The following is a 13,186-nucleotide window of genomic DNA, read 5'->3' as shown; positions in this document are numbered from 1 at the left end:
ACACCAGATACGTACCAACAGCAAACGACGCCCACTATGGTTTTGGGTACTACGGTTTGCGTCTTTACAAACGTTTTGAACGGCGATTGCTCATTGGAGAAGCATCTACTGATGCTTTCCACTGATGAGCAGTTCCGACGTGGTTGAGAACGTGAAGTAAACGTAAATAAAAGCTTAGAATTCTGTGAGCTTATTGTATCCATAAAGCACAGACTAAATCTTTTCCGCACTGTAAGGCAGCCTGCTCCCCTCACGATTCAGGCAGCCATCATGTTATCAGTTTCGTTTTGAAAAAGCATTTTTGTGTGCCATTAGCGAAGTCAATAAGCCACGGCGGTGAGTGTCGGATCTTCTGCAAGCAATATACTGGGCAAGAAGCAAACAAAGGCCCTTCAGTATAACCGGCAAAAGGAACAAAATTCTCGGCAGGTTCTTAATCCAGCCGCCCGAGGTTCAAATCTCCCGTTCGGCACGGGAAGGAGTAAACTTTCATTTAAAAGGTTGCTACCAATAAAGCGCGATCGGTTCAGACATAATTGCCCGTGAAATAAACTTAATGCGAGCATTTAGCTGACCGACGCACCCGTTCGCCTCGAGCCGCTGTTGAAAATCCGTAAAGCATGCGTTTGAGCCCGGACAGCCCGGGGGAGCGTGGGAGCGTGGGAGCTGGGACACCAACAACTGCCAACACGGCGGCCATGAAGTTTATTTCACGCTAGGTTCACATGGGTCGAGAGTAAATATTATGAGGTGGCTGCGATGGCCAGACGATTTGAAGTGATGGCGCTCTCTTGAACGGCGCCAACCAGGAACTTCGTGGTTTATATTTGTAACGGGACTTGTTGCTTCAGCGGCATCGCCGCAGCCCTCCATGAACTAATCCAGGTCGTTGGCATCTGAAACGCTGTAGTAGGCTGGCACGCCGGCTTCTCGAGCATCTAAACGCATTAATCGATCCGTCGGGAAATAATCAAAGTTCAATCCAGCCTCCATGCCCAGAGAAACGTTGCCGTAGTCGACCATGGCTTGGAGACGTAATAGCTACCAATGACCATTGGTCGAGCGGTTCACTCACGAGCCACTCACACACAACCCACTCACCACTTACGAGTTAGTGGTGAGAGAGCCTCGCCTTCGTTTTGGACGGCGGTTTTCACGTGAGTTTTTTGTTGACACCAACAGTCGCCACAGGACGCTTGGAAGGTAGAAGTAAAAAGCTTCGGTTTAAAAAGATACAGGCTTGATATGAAAAAATTATGGATTGGGGTATACTGCACTTAGGGCAATACGAATGGTCTTGCAAGGACTGCAATGTAGTAGGTGAACGCACAGAACGCAGAAAACGACAGAAATGTGGAATGGTTTATTTGATATGTTCCAAATGAACCTTTAGCTGTGATGGAACAGAAGCTCGGCCTTGAACAGCTTTTTGCTTCGACCGTTGTGGAGCACTAACACGCAAACCAGAGGATTATAATACAACCTTTGAAAGAAGCACCAATTCAAAATTCATTGAAATAAGCACCCACACATCGAATTCGTGACCTGAGTTTTAAAGGTATGCTACCAGGTATGAACTCCTGCTGGGCGTCTCGCCTGTGAGCAACAATGGTGTCAGGACGGCTCTCGTGAGAATACACACTTCATTTCAAATGTACTCAATAAACGAATGAGCGCCGGGTATAAAAAATGCCTTAAGCAAATGGTTAAATACCTACGTTCCCCAGACGTGCCGGTGGCCTCCTCTTTAAATGTATTTGGCTGATTGAATACTTCTCAATTTCTAAAGGAGTGGCGTCGCACTGCCATGGCAGCATTGCATCGAACCTTTTGTACTCAAGGACCTCACTTGGGTAGCTGAAGCAGTAACGCATCGACATTGTGAAGCTACATAAAGCGAGTAGGACGTGAAGTCTGTTACACCACCTTACACAACTTACACCACCTCACCTAGCTGTACTTTGGATTACTGAAAGTGGATTGCGTAGTAAGAAACAAAGAACCCGCGAAAGGCAGAATATTGCTCAAAGCTGGGGTATCAAGAAACATCCGGGGCACGCTGTGGGATGGTAAGGCATGAAGAAGGACCTAAGGTAGAGGTGAAATAAACAAATAATACAGTTTACCCTAAATAAATGTTCCTGCGCGCGACCTGGACAGACACCCGCAGCTGGTGTCGTGTAGCGTAACAGAGAGCACCATCAACCCGGTAGCAGGGGCGGTGAAGAAACTATGCGAACTTTAAGGACAGAGATGAGCGGTCCGCTGGGTGCCCAAACACTGGAAGTTTTCTTGAGGAGGACTGAAAGGGACATTCGAGCATTGGGCGGGGGCTGGAAGACCTACGATTAAGGCCGTCGAAAGCGAAGAGTCAGGCTTCCATGCCAACAGCCCTAAAACGTACATTTGACCATTGGACGGTGGCAGTAGGACCTGCGATTAAGGGCGCCGAATTCGAAAAGTCAGTATTCGACAGCAACAGCCGCGTGACCACCGAACAACAAATCCCACCTGCTGCAAACGGACTAATGCAACAACATGTCATCGCAGTACCTGCGAGGCTTAAGTTGTTGTAATACTACTAGTTGCAAACCCTGCTTACTGTCATTTATTCTGGAAGCGACTTAATTTCTTCAAATACGGCTAGTAAACATCTGCGGCGCCCTGTTACACCAATTATGACTTTATGGAAGCCGGTGCTCAGCAGAGAAAATCAATGACGAAAATCTGGATCAATTATAAAAATCCCAACTAAGGCATTAAAACAAAAATTCCACTACTTCGTTTCCACAGCCTCCAGTTTTCTTCGTGGCATTGAAGAAACATATAATAGCCGACTATATGCTTTGTTTTACTCTTTAACAGGACGGCAATAATTTGTGTCTATGTATGTTAGTTTAGGAAATTAGTGGCTTTATAGCTTTAGTAATTGTTGTTTTCCTCATTGAGTTTGTGCATCAGTAGAAAGAGGTTTGGTAATTTGTGACATCGTTCTAAGCTTAAGGTATTTATGATGTCTTGTGTTCAATTTTTTTGTATTACATGGCAAATTCCCAATTGGATGGAAGCATTAAAAATTCTTGTATTTTTATTGTTCGGTTTTAACTTTCTTTTTTGTTTTTACCATGATCTGAATTCTACTATTACCACAATTTAGGCTCATTATTTCACCAATCCCACAATGTTTAGAAACACAAGATATTCGCAAATAATGGCATAGTTTTAAGGATTTACGAACGATAGTGCGCATAGTAAAGAGGAATATCCGTCTCATATAAAGTAGGAGCTGAATTATTTGGTTTGTCGCGCTCTTTGCGACTAATATTTTTGTGGAATCTCCAGAAGCTGGAACTAAATCTTTTTGTAAAGAGATGTTTAAATAGACAAACCACCGTTTTACAATAATCTTGCCTCGAAGAGGCCTAGAAAGCAAAGAGGAGGTCGTTAGATTGTTGTAGGTCATTGAGACAGATGAAGAATATTGAAAGACAGAAAGATATATATATATATATATATATATATATATATATATGTATATATATATATATATATATATATAGTTTGGAAATGAGGGGCTCGTTAGGAAATACAGAAAGGAATGCCGGCAGTCTACAACGCCAAAGAAGGCATAGGGGAAGATTAGACTATTTTTTTACCGTTAGTGACGTTACAATATTATTAATTTTTATTAATTACGTGAGAAAGAAAGAAAGAAAAACACGCGCCCAGAGTGGGGACCGAACCCACGCCTTTCGAATAGATCTCGAATGCCTTACCAATTCGGCTATCTGGGCGACTGTGTTCTGCTTCACTTCTGGGGTATTTATATTTACTACAACTGTATCTGACGCTTGAGGGTGGTAGCCAGCGCCACTCAGACTACACGGGGAGAAGGGGACCTTCTTTTTCAACCCCCGGGGCGTGACGCGAACGTCTACAGCCTGTCATGAGCGGTCAACTGGCGGGAAACCCTCTTATGCTACCTTGGCATAAAGGCTGCCAGAACCGAGGCCCTCGCTAAGCTTTCGCGTGATAATATGGTTTGGAAATTAGGGGCTTGTTAGGAAATACAGAAGGAAATGCCGGCAGTCTACAACGCCAAAGAAGGCATAGGGGAAGATTAGACTATTTTTTTACCGTTAGTGACGTTACATTATTATTAATTTTTATTAATTACGTGAGAAAGAAAGAAAGAAAAACACGCGCCCAGAGTGATTTGTGGTTTTTGTTTTGTGTTCTGTGTTTTTGTGTTCTGGGCGCATTAATTTGTGTTTTTGTGTTCTGGGCGCGTGTTTTTCTTTCTTTCTTTCTCACGTAATTAATAAAAATTAATAATAATGTAACGTCACTAACGGTAAAAAAATAGTCTAATCTTCCCCTATGCCTTCTTTGGCGTTGTAGACTGCCGGCATTTCTTTCTGTATTTCCTAACGAGCCCCTCATTTCCAAACCATATTATCACGCGAAAGCTTAGCGAGGGCCTCGGTTCTGGCAGCCTTGATGCCAAGGTAGCATAAGAGGGTTTCCAGCCAGTTGACCGCTCATGCCAGGCTGTAGACGTTCGCGTCACGCCCCGGGGGTTGAAAAAGAAGGTCCCCTTCTCCCCGTGTAGTCTGAGTGGCGCTGGCTACCACCCTCAAGCGTCAGATACAGTTGTAGTAAATATAAATACCCCAGAAAATGAAGCAGAACACAGTCGCCCAGATAGCCGAATTGGTAAGGCATTCGAGATCTATTCGAAAGGCGTGGGTTCGGTCCCTACTCTGGGCGCGTGTTTTTCTTTCTTTCTTTCTCACGTAATTAATAAAAATTAATAATAATGTAACGTCACTAACGGTAAAAAAATAGTCTAATCTTCCCCTATGCCTTCTTTGGCGTTGTAGACTGCCGGCATTTCTTTCTGTATATATATATATATATATATATATATATATATATATATATATATATATATGCACATAGCATGTTCATTGACACCACTGCAAGTGCCAGTCGCATTCCAGCAACAGGAATGGAACGCGATATCTCGGGACAGCTATTGTTGATACGTGTGCATGTATGCATATAATGGTTGTAGACACGAAGCCCTTGGTGATCGTGGAACAACGGCAACGTCTCTTCCCAGTGTTACCATTTTCCGAAAATCTATATTTGCTCAGGATATTTTTTTGTGTAAGCATGATGTTTTAAAATACATCAATACACTTCTTTAAAATCGGTATACATTATCATAGCGATGTTGAACTGCGTTACAGAAAAGAATATCCCCTGTTTTGTCACTCGCAATTGTGTCTTTTCTTTAGGATCTTATTTCGAAATGAAATGCTTCCATGAGAAGAATTTTATTTTTTTAATATTATTACAATAAAGTTTCCCGGAGAAATATTAAATACCGGTTGTGGTTACAAAAATATACAAAAAATTATAAGTCAGCTTGAAAGGCAGATTGTCACGTCTGCTAAATGTCGATGGACAGATGCTCGATGCAGTCGAGTGAAGGAAGTCATTCCAGATCTTCGCTACAAAAAGAAAAAAATGAGGTAGTAAATGTAATCGTCCGGGAATATTTACGGGTAGCTGCAATGACACAGCGAGTGCGTTAGGATCTAACAAACGCCGGGAAGATGATAGGCTTATTGCAAGTGCACTGATAAAAAGTCGACGAAACAAGCAAACGATATAATTGCGGCAGTGGGGAGACCGAGGTGAAAGTTCAATTTCGATATTTAATTCCAATATGCAGCTGTTATAGCCATATCTCCTAATTAGCTGAAATTCTGCGGATTTGACGCAATTGTTGCATTTTATTCAGCTTTCGAAAAGATTTTATATCATTCTTAACACTCGCCAAGCAAAAACTTTGCAGAAAACGGGTGCTTTCCTTCCGCAACATTGTATAAAGATGATTGCACAATGAATGCACAAATCACTCTGAAATCATACGGGTTATTCTCATTTTATATAAAGAGAAGTAGCTAAGCAAACAACGCCAGTAAGGTTCTATTACTGCGGCTACAGACTGGCACGCAGCCAAATTTGCAGGGTACATCTGCTGAGCGAGCAAATAGAAGCCTCCAGAGCATGCCAGACAAACCAGACAAAGCATCACTGCCGTCCTGATTCCTAGATGTACAAACAATCTAAACTGGGGTGGATGCGGCCGCCGCAACGCGTCTCGGCCCGCCCCATCACTGCTTTTGAACGTTGTAAAGTGGATTACGCAGTCAGTGGTGGGACAAGTAAGCCTAAGAGGAAAATGGAATGCTAATGATGGCGATCAAATGCTGAAAGTTCAAAAAAAATTACTGCAGACATTGAAGCCCTCTTACGGGCTTTGAATGCAAAAACCTGGCGTACTAGTGTGACCAGTACAATTTGTTTATTAGTAAACACGTCGGAACAGCAGGAAGGGCGTTTTATCATCTTGCTTCCACATTGACCACCCTTAACCCCTGAAAATCAACCTTAGTGCCTAATATTCGTTAAACTAGCATAATGTGTTTGTAGAAATTTCTTGAAGTAATAGGAGCTGCGTCCACATGAACTGCAATTAGTCGGCTGGGGCCGACCGTTATTTCTAATGCATTTGGCAAATGACCCTTGGCTGGCATCACCATCGCTAATATGTTTCATATTTTATGGGAAACTGCGCGCAATGCATTTTTATCTTCACTTCTTCGAACCGCTCTTTCTGAAAACGTAGACCTCGATAGTCACTCCTCTCCCTCCTTGATGTTCCAGTGCAATGCCTACGTTGACGCGTCCGAAAACTTGGTGCCGATACCAAAAACCTTTGTTGGTTGGGGACGATGGCAAGCAGAACCAACAGCCATCTTTTAATGGCTTCTGTTTGACAGAGTCATGGACGTTTCCCCGAGGACGAGCCATCACTTGGTTCGAGCGCAAGCTGTGATGACAAATCCCACTTTGAGACGAACGTACAATCATCTAGAATTAAATCGAAGATGGCCTCTGTAGCGGCACCTTGAACACAAGGATGGACGCAGCGGGGTCATTTCAGAGGGACGAAAGTATGTATCCACCTCTCTAAAAGCTGGACAAGGACCTTTTGAAAGACACCGAAGAAAAAGTGGTTCAAAAAATTCTTATGGGATCTAGTTCGGCGACTCCCTGGAGAAGATAATGCAGGCTGTTTGCTAGGGATTCCTTGAACAGCAGGCTGGTGAGTGTTTTCACGTGCCTCCTTTAATGATACATCCCCCGCGAGTACGCAACCACTAAAAAACCATACGGCGATTGAATTAAAGGAATTTGCGGAAGACTGTCGGAAATGAAGCCGCATTTTAAATCAGTTTGAGGGCGACATAAAGATTAATTCCAAACTGCGTGCGTGGGCAAAATTCTATTAGGTGATCTTCTGGCTGGCTCGCTCGGTGGCTTCTGCGTAACTGGACTCAACATGGCTGAACAGCGCAGCAACGATGCCACCGAGATACTTAATAGCATTTCAGCAACGAGGTTCCGATTTCGCCAAACCACCTGCAAGCATGCATTATATTAAAGCTGTATAATGGCGAACTGACGTCATGAAACCCCGAAAATTCTACGAGGACGTGAAAGAAAGTGCAGAACCAGTAGAAAGCTGCTAATTGGCTCAGATGGGGTAAATCAGTGAAGCTTAATCACTACGAAAGTGTCCACGCAGCTAGTGTGCGTTTTCTTAGAATAAAAGGTCTCAACTCATGTTGTTTTTGGAGGAAAGGAAACCAAATAAACGCTCAGAAAGGTTCGAGTTTACCTATAGGACCCCAATGGAGAAAACACACCGAGCAATTACCCTTGCGGTGAAGTTCACGAGCAAACAGATGATTCCATCTTCCGGAAAAGACAACCCTGAAAATCTCAAATTCACACTACCGACCCGAAACCCTTGCTATGCGCCTGAAAAAGTCGCAATGACATTGCGATTGTTCTAGTATCTTATCTTTCTTAGACATCGTGACACACAACGTTCAGACATTGAAACCCAGTTTGAAACCCGTCGAACCATGAATGGCATGGACAGTTACAACTCCAACGAAAAAAACAACTTTAAGAACGCCGTTGATGTGCATATAAACTGGTCTGACATCAATTCCGCCTCAGTAAAGTTGAAGAACTAGACACCATTGACTCAAAAAATCTGTCATATGCTTCATCATATTTCGTTCGTATAGCCATTGTAAAAACACTCGCGGACAGTTGGTAACGGGTGGACGGATTCCGTACACTTTTTGTACATCGTACTCCTACCACAACACATATATTACCTATCCAACCAAGGTAAATCCGTCTTAACTTACTTTACTCCCAATTCATGATGTTATTCCACCCAGCCTAATTTTGTTTTTACTCACTTCATCTTTGTTTCGCCTCACGTTTGTTTTGCCTTACCGTGATCTATCTTACTCGGCAATAATTCACCGTAGCCATTTTATTTGCCTTTTTCCATTCTGATCTGAATAATGCATCCCTACCGTTCATATTACCACCAAATTTATAAGTACTTCTTATACAGTTTTCCTGTAGCATTACTCCGTAATAGGTTATTTCTTGCCTACGCCAATTAACCCACGGCCCTCAGTCTCCAGTGGCTGCGAAGGAAATGACCACGGCGGCAGTCAGGCATGTGACGCAGCAGGGGGTGCTAAGAATCCCTGGACCCCGACAGGCCACCATGGGAATCTGAACCTGGCAACGTTTAACACGAGAACATTATCTAGTGAAGCGACTCTAGAGGTGTTGTTCGAGGAATTAAAGGGCATCAAATGGGATTTCATAGGGCTTAGTGAGGTTAGGAGAACAGGTGAAGCCTTTACGGTGCTTAAAAATGGACACGTCCTATGTTACCGTGGTCTAGAGGACAGAAGTGAACTGGGCGTAGGATTTCTAGTCAATAAAAGCATAGCTGGCAACATAGAAGAATACTATAGCAATAACGAAAGGGCAGCAGGCCTTGTAATTAGGCTGTAGGCGCCGATGTGGTCGTGCGGCTGACCTTACATTTATTTACAGAGGAGAATTCGAAGGCAGCAGGAGTCCGCGAGTCGGAGAACGCCCGTGGAATGCGGGCGAGCAGCGCTGATGCCTGGGTGTTCTTTTGTGGCTCGTCGTGCCTCTCGTGCACACGCGCGCTGCTGACGCTGGCCCAGCGGGCCATGATGATAGTGGGCTGTTGCTCTCGGTGACGAAGTGGCAGCTACAGGGCTCACTTGTAGGAAGCGGGAGCCGTGGACTAGGTTAGGCACTGTGGTTTTCCTACATTTATTGTTGGTGCGCAAGGCCCAGCCGGAACTTGAAAAGCGGAGTGGATATGCGACCGCCCTGGCACTCGGTCGTGTTCAATCTTCTTGCGTGACACTGCTGACACAGCCGGGCCAGCACCGCTGCTGATGATGATTGGGGGATGCAGTGGTGATGATGATAGTGGCGCTGTTAGCGGGTGGAGCTGCCACCCCTACAGGGCTCCCCCCTGTAGTGGCGGCAGAAAGAATCCGAAGTACAATCTTTGTGCACATAATTAACTAAGCGTATCCATGTTAAAGGTCCTTAGACGTTCCAGGTCAAACCGTGGGTAAACTATGGGAGCAGTCCTGGTCAGTCCGTTGTGGGCCTCCAGAGCGTTGATTGGCCTCAGATGGCCTTGGCTGGGAGTGCAAGGTGGGACGAACTGGTGTACGGTGAAGTTGTTTCGATGTGAAAGAGGCATGAACCGCGGCCACAGTGCAGACTTGGCGGGGCCGGTAGAACGGGCGCTCCACGACCAGACTCTTGCGGCGTGTGTACCCTGGCGTTCGTGGGCCACAGGAGGAGGCTTATACTCCTGGCGGTGGCGGTTTGAGCACGGTGTCTGGTGCGACATCGTTGCGCATGCTCTAAGTTTAACCGCAGTAGGACGCCTAGGGTGACAGCGGCTACAGCGAGTCACCCACATCCCGGAACGCCGACGAATATGAGCCTGCAACGCTGGTCGCAGACGGCATGCAAGACGTTGTTTGGCAAAACGGCACTGACACTTCGTGGATGTGCGCCGAAGTGCCCGTGGCGGAACTAGCTGTCTTGACTGGTGCTTACGGCGTAGATGGCGACGTCGGCGTCGACTTTCGGGAAAGCACTCCTCTGGTGGCGACATCGGCGACTTATGAGGTCGGATGTTTGTCGTTGGGTCGGGGTTTTTCAGGTAAGTGTGCACGTCGCCGTTGACGGGGTGGTCCCATGCCGTTTCATGTAGAGTCAGGGTCGCGGCTGTGTTGTCGGTTTCCGTGGAGGGTGCCACGACATGTGCTGCACCCGGGTCATGTAGCGACAGGAGTGGAGCCGGGCTCTGTCTCACTGTCGCGGTGGACTTGACTTGCAACGGCGGTGTAGCAGGCGACCAGGTTGGGAAGGATGGAACGCTCTCGGAGCACTCAGCGGAGCCCTTGCATGGGGTGGTAGAAGGGGAGGAGGGCTGCGGTCGGACGTGCCGCTGTCGTGCCGCTGCAGCTGCCGTGCTGGAGGTGGAGTCTACGATGGCGACACTCGTGGCAGGAAACGACGCCGATGGTGCAGAAGGTACGATGTGCGGCGGCGAAGCGTGCGCGGACCGCGCGGGTACCTTATCTGCTGCAGGCCGAAAACAGTCGTCCTTGAATCCGTAGTGCGCGAGCACGGCAGCGTGAAGGTCGTCGTAGGGTCTTTCGCTGGGCGGTGGTAGGGTGAGGGCGCAGCGGAGCTCGAGGGGAAGCGTCTCCCAGAGGATGGAATGCTTCAGAGGCTGTACACTGACATGGTTGAGCCAGAGGGTAGCCTCGAACTTGAAGAACCATCCTCTGACGTGGCGTGCGTCAAACACCGGTACCGGCGGGTCCCCCCATGTCGCCATGTCGGTGTGCAGCTGGCCGGGAATCACGTCCGGGTCACCACTTAATGTAGGCGCCGATGTAGTCGTGCGGCTGGCCGTACATTTATTTACTGTGGAGGATTCGAAGGCAGCAGGCGTCCGCGAGTCGGGGAACACCCGTGGAATTCAGCTGAGCAGCGCAGAGGCCTGGGTGTTCTTTTGTGGCTCGTCGTGCCTCTCGTGGACACGCGCGCTGCTGACGCTGCACAGCGGCCCATGGTGATGATAGTGGGCGGTTGCTCTCGATGACGAAGTGGCCGCTACAAGGCTAAATAAGAGGTACATGTTACGGAAGGAGGAGACAGGCAGCAGGGTTCGGGGTCATGGCTGACCGCTACGTGATGAATCACTTTAAAGGCAGGGATCATGTGCTAATGATGATGACAATGGTGGTGGCGGTGGCGCATACCCCAGCGGGGATTCAACATCCTCCCGCCGCCGCAATGTGCGTATGCCACAAAGAAGCAGATTCATGAACCACGCGCCAGCGCCGAACTTGCTAGCAGTACGACACTTCTCCAGCTGGCTCCTAGTCTCTATCACGTTCCAGCGTGTCAGGTTCTGGCACAAGTCCTCCAGCACGTTCGTCTCGGTAAGATGCTCTCATAGCGAGCCCCGCAGTTCGCCCAAAACTTGAGCGGAAGTTCCGGCTCCTTGTTGCGGTACGTGCTGATGCGCCGCTGTTGAAGTGCTTCAGACAACTGTACGGTGCTGCGCAATTTCCCCTTGAATTTTCGCATCCTGTACATGTCGATGGCAATCACGCGGGTCCTTGTCCAGCTCCTCGATATGCTGCTGTCGGTGCTCAGGCACGCCTGGCTCCAGTGACGAATGGTCATCCAAAATGTCGTTGAATCTCGTCGGGTCGAGACCGCTCGCCACATCTTTACTCCCGCCCGCGAGACAATCGATGCTGGGGGAAAATCCGTAACGTCAGTCCTTGCAAGCTGCCTTCTGGTTCTGTCGCCTTTTCTGTTTCCAGCGGTGCTTCCACCGGCGTGCCGACTTCCGGATAACCAAGCGTCGCCAGGTGGAAGCAGACAGCAGCCAAACTGTGTGCCGAGCCTCGGGAAATGTTTCCATTCTTTCGGTGGTCATGTGGCGATCATACCAAAGGCAATGCCGGGCAACTCTCCATGTCTTGTTGTTACGGTAGGTCTTACGGGAGCTTCCGAGCGATGATTTAAACGGTGTTCCAAGCTCGCTTCTCTGCCTTCGAGTAGGGTGGGTCCGTTTCATAAGTAAGAACCAGCCATATCGGCGGTTTACGGGATTTCTGGTCCATGTTGCGCTCTTCCAATTACTCTTCCATGCGGTGACCATGCACGAAACATTCGAATGACGTGGGGTTCCAGGCCGACGACGTTTTGTCCTAGACGAACCCTTCACGGTAGCGTCGGCAGGCTTTAAGCTCGTCGCATTGTCTGGGCCTGCGCTGTCAAGTAGGCCTTCCTGAAACTCACTAGATGCCGGGTAGTTATTTGCATGCGTCGGTGCGGTTTCGAGAAGTTCGGGCAAGGCTTCCTCCTTCATGAAGTCTGGAACGAATAGGAACTCGAACTCAGACGGTGGCGGCTCAACACGTGCTTCTTCAGGAGCTCGCGCCACTCCCACTCCGGCAATGCCCGTTTGCGCATGCTTCACTGTTGATGATGTCTCGTCGTTCCCTTTAGCAGGCTGCTGTTCTGTCGGCTCATTCGGGAGGGCACTTCTCACATCGGTCTGATTCACGTCGGACACCCTTGTGCATGGATCAGCCGAACAATCTTTAAGCCTTGCTATCAATTCTTCTAGACGACGGTCTGGTCCTTTCAATTTTGGGGGCACTCTTTTCTTGCGGGAATCGATGTAGTGATTTAGTAGTACTCTTGCACGGATGAAACAATCGATGTATAATTCAGCAGTTTCCACTTCCTCCTCAAGTTCCTTGTCGACTACATCAATTATTGCCGCATCCAGTTTTTTTAGGCATGCTTGCTTAAGTTTCAGATTTTCTAGGCAGGTGTTAAGTTTACAGACTGCAGGCAACGGAGTGCAAATTCGCTGAACTTGGGCAAGAATAGCTTTAAAGTTTGAGCGGGCATGGTTCCGCAACAAGCGCAGAGAGTCCAGCTCACCACCTCGGTCTTCGGTAGCCGCAAGGTTGTAGCCAAGTGTGGTGGTCTGGACGGAACGTCGCTTCTCTGCGTAGGTGTGAGCGTTGCGGTCGGTAGTCGTGGTGGTCGCACCAGGGATGGCGACGCACCATGTCAGCTCAGTTTGGGCAGCTACTCGACCCTCGAGGCAGAAAGTACGTACGCCGCT

This window comes from Haemaphysalis longicornis, unplaced genomic scaffold, assembly GCF_048455015.1.
Source record: "Haemaphysalis longicornis isolate Haplotype H1 unplaced genomic scaffold, Haemaphysalis longicornis Haplotype H1 scaffold_15, whole genome shotgun sequence".
Taxonomy (NCBI): Eukaryota; Metazoa; Arthropoda; class Arachnida; order Ixodida; family Ixodidae; genus Haemaphysalis; species Haemaphysalis longicornis.
The sequence above is the reverse complement of the archived record's forward strand: the minus strand, read 5'-3'. Positions refer to the sequence as shown.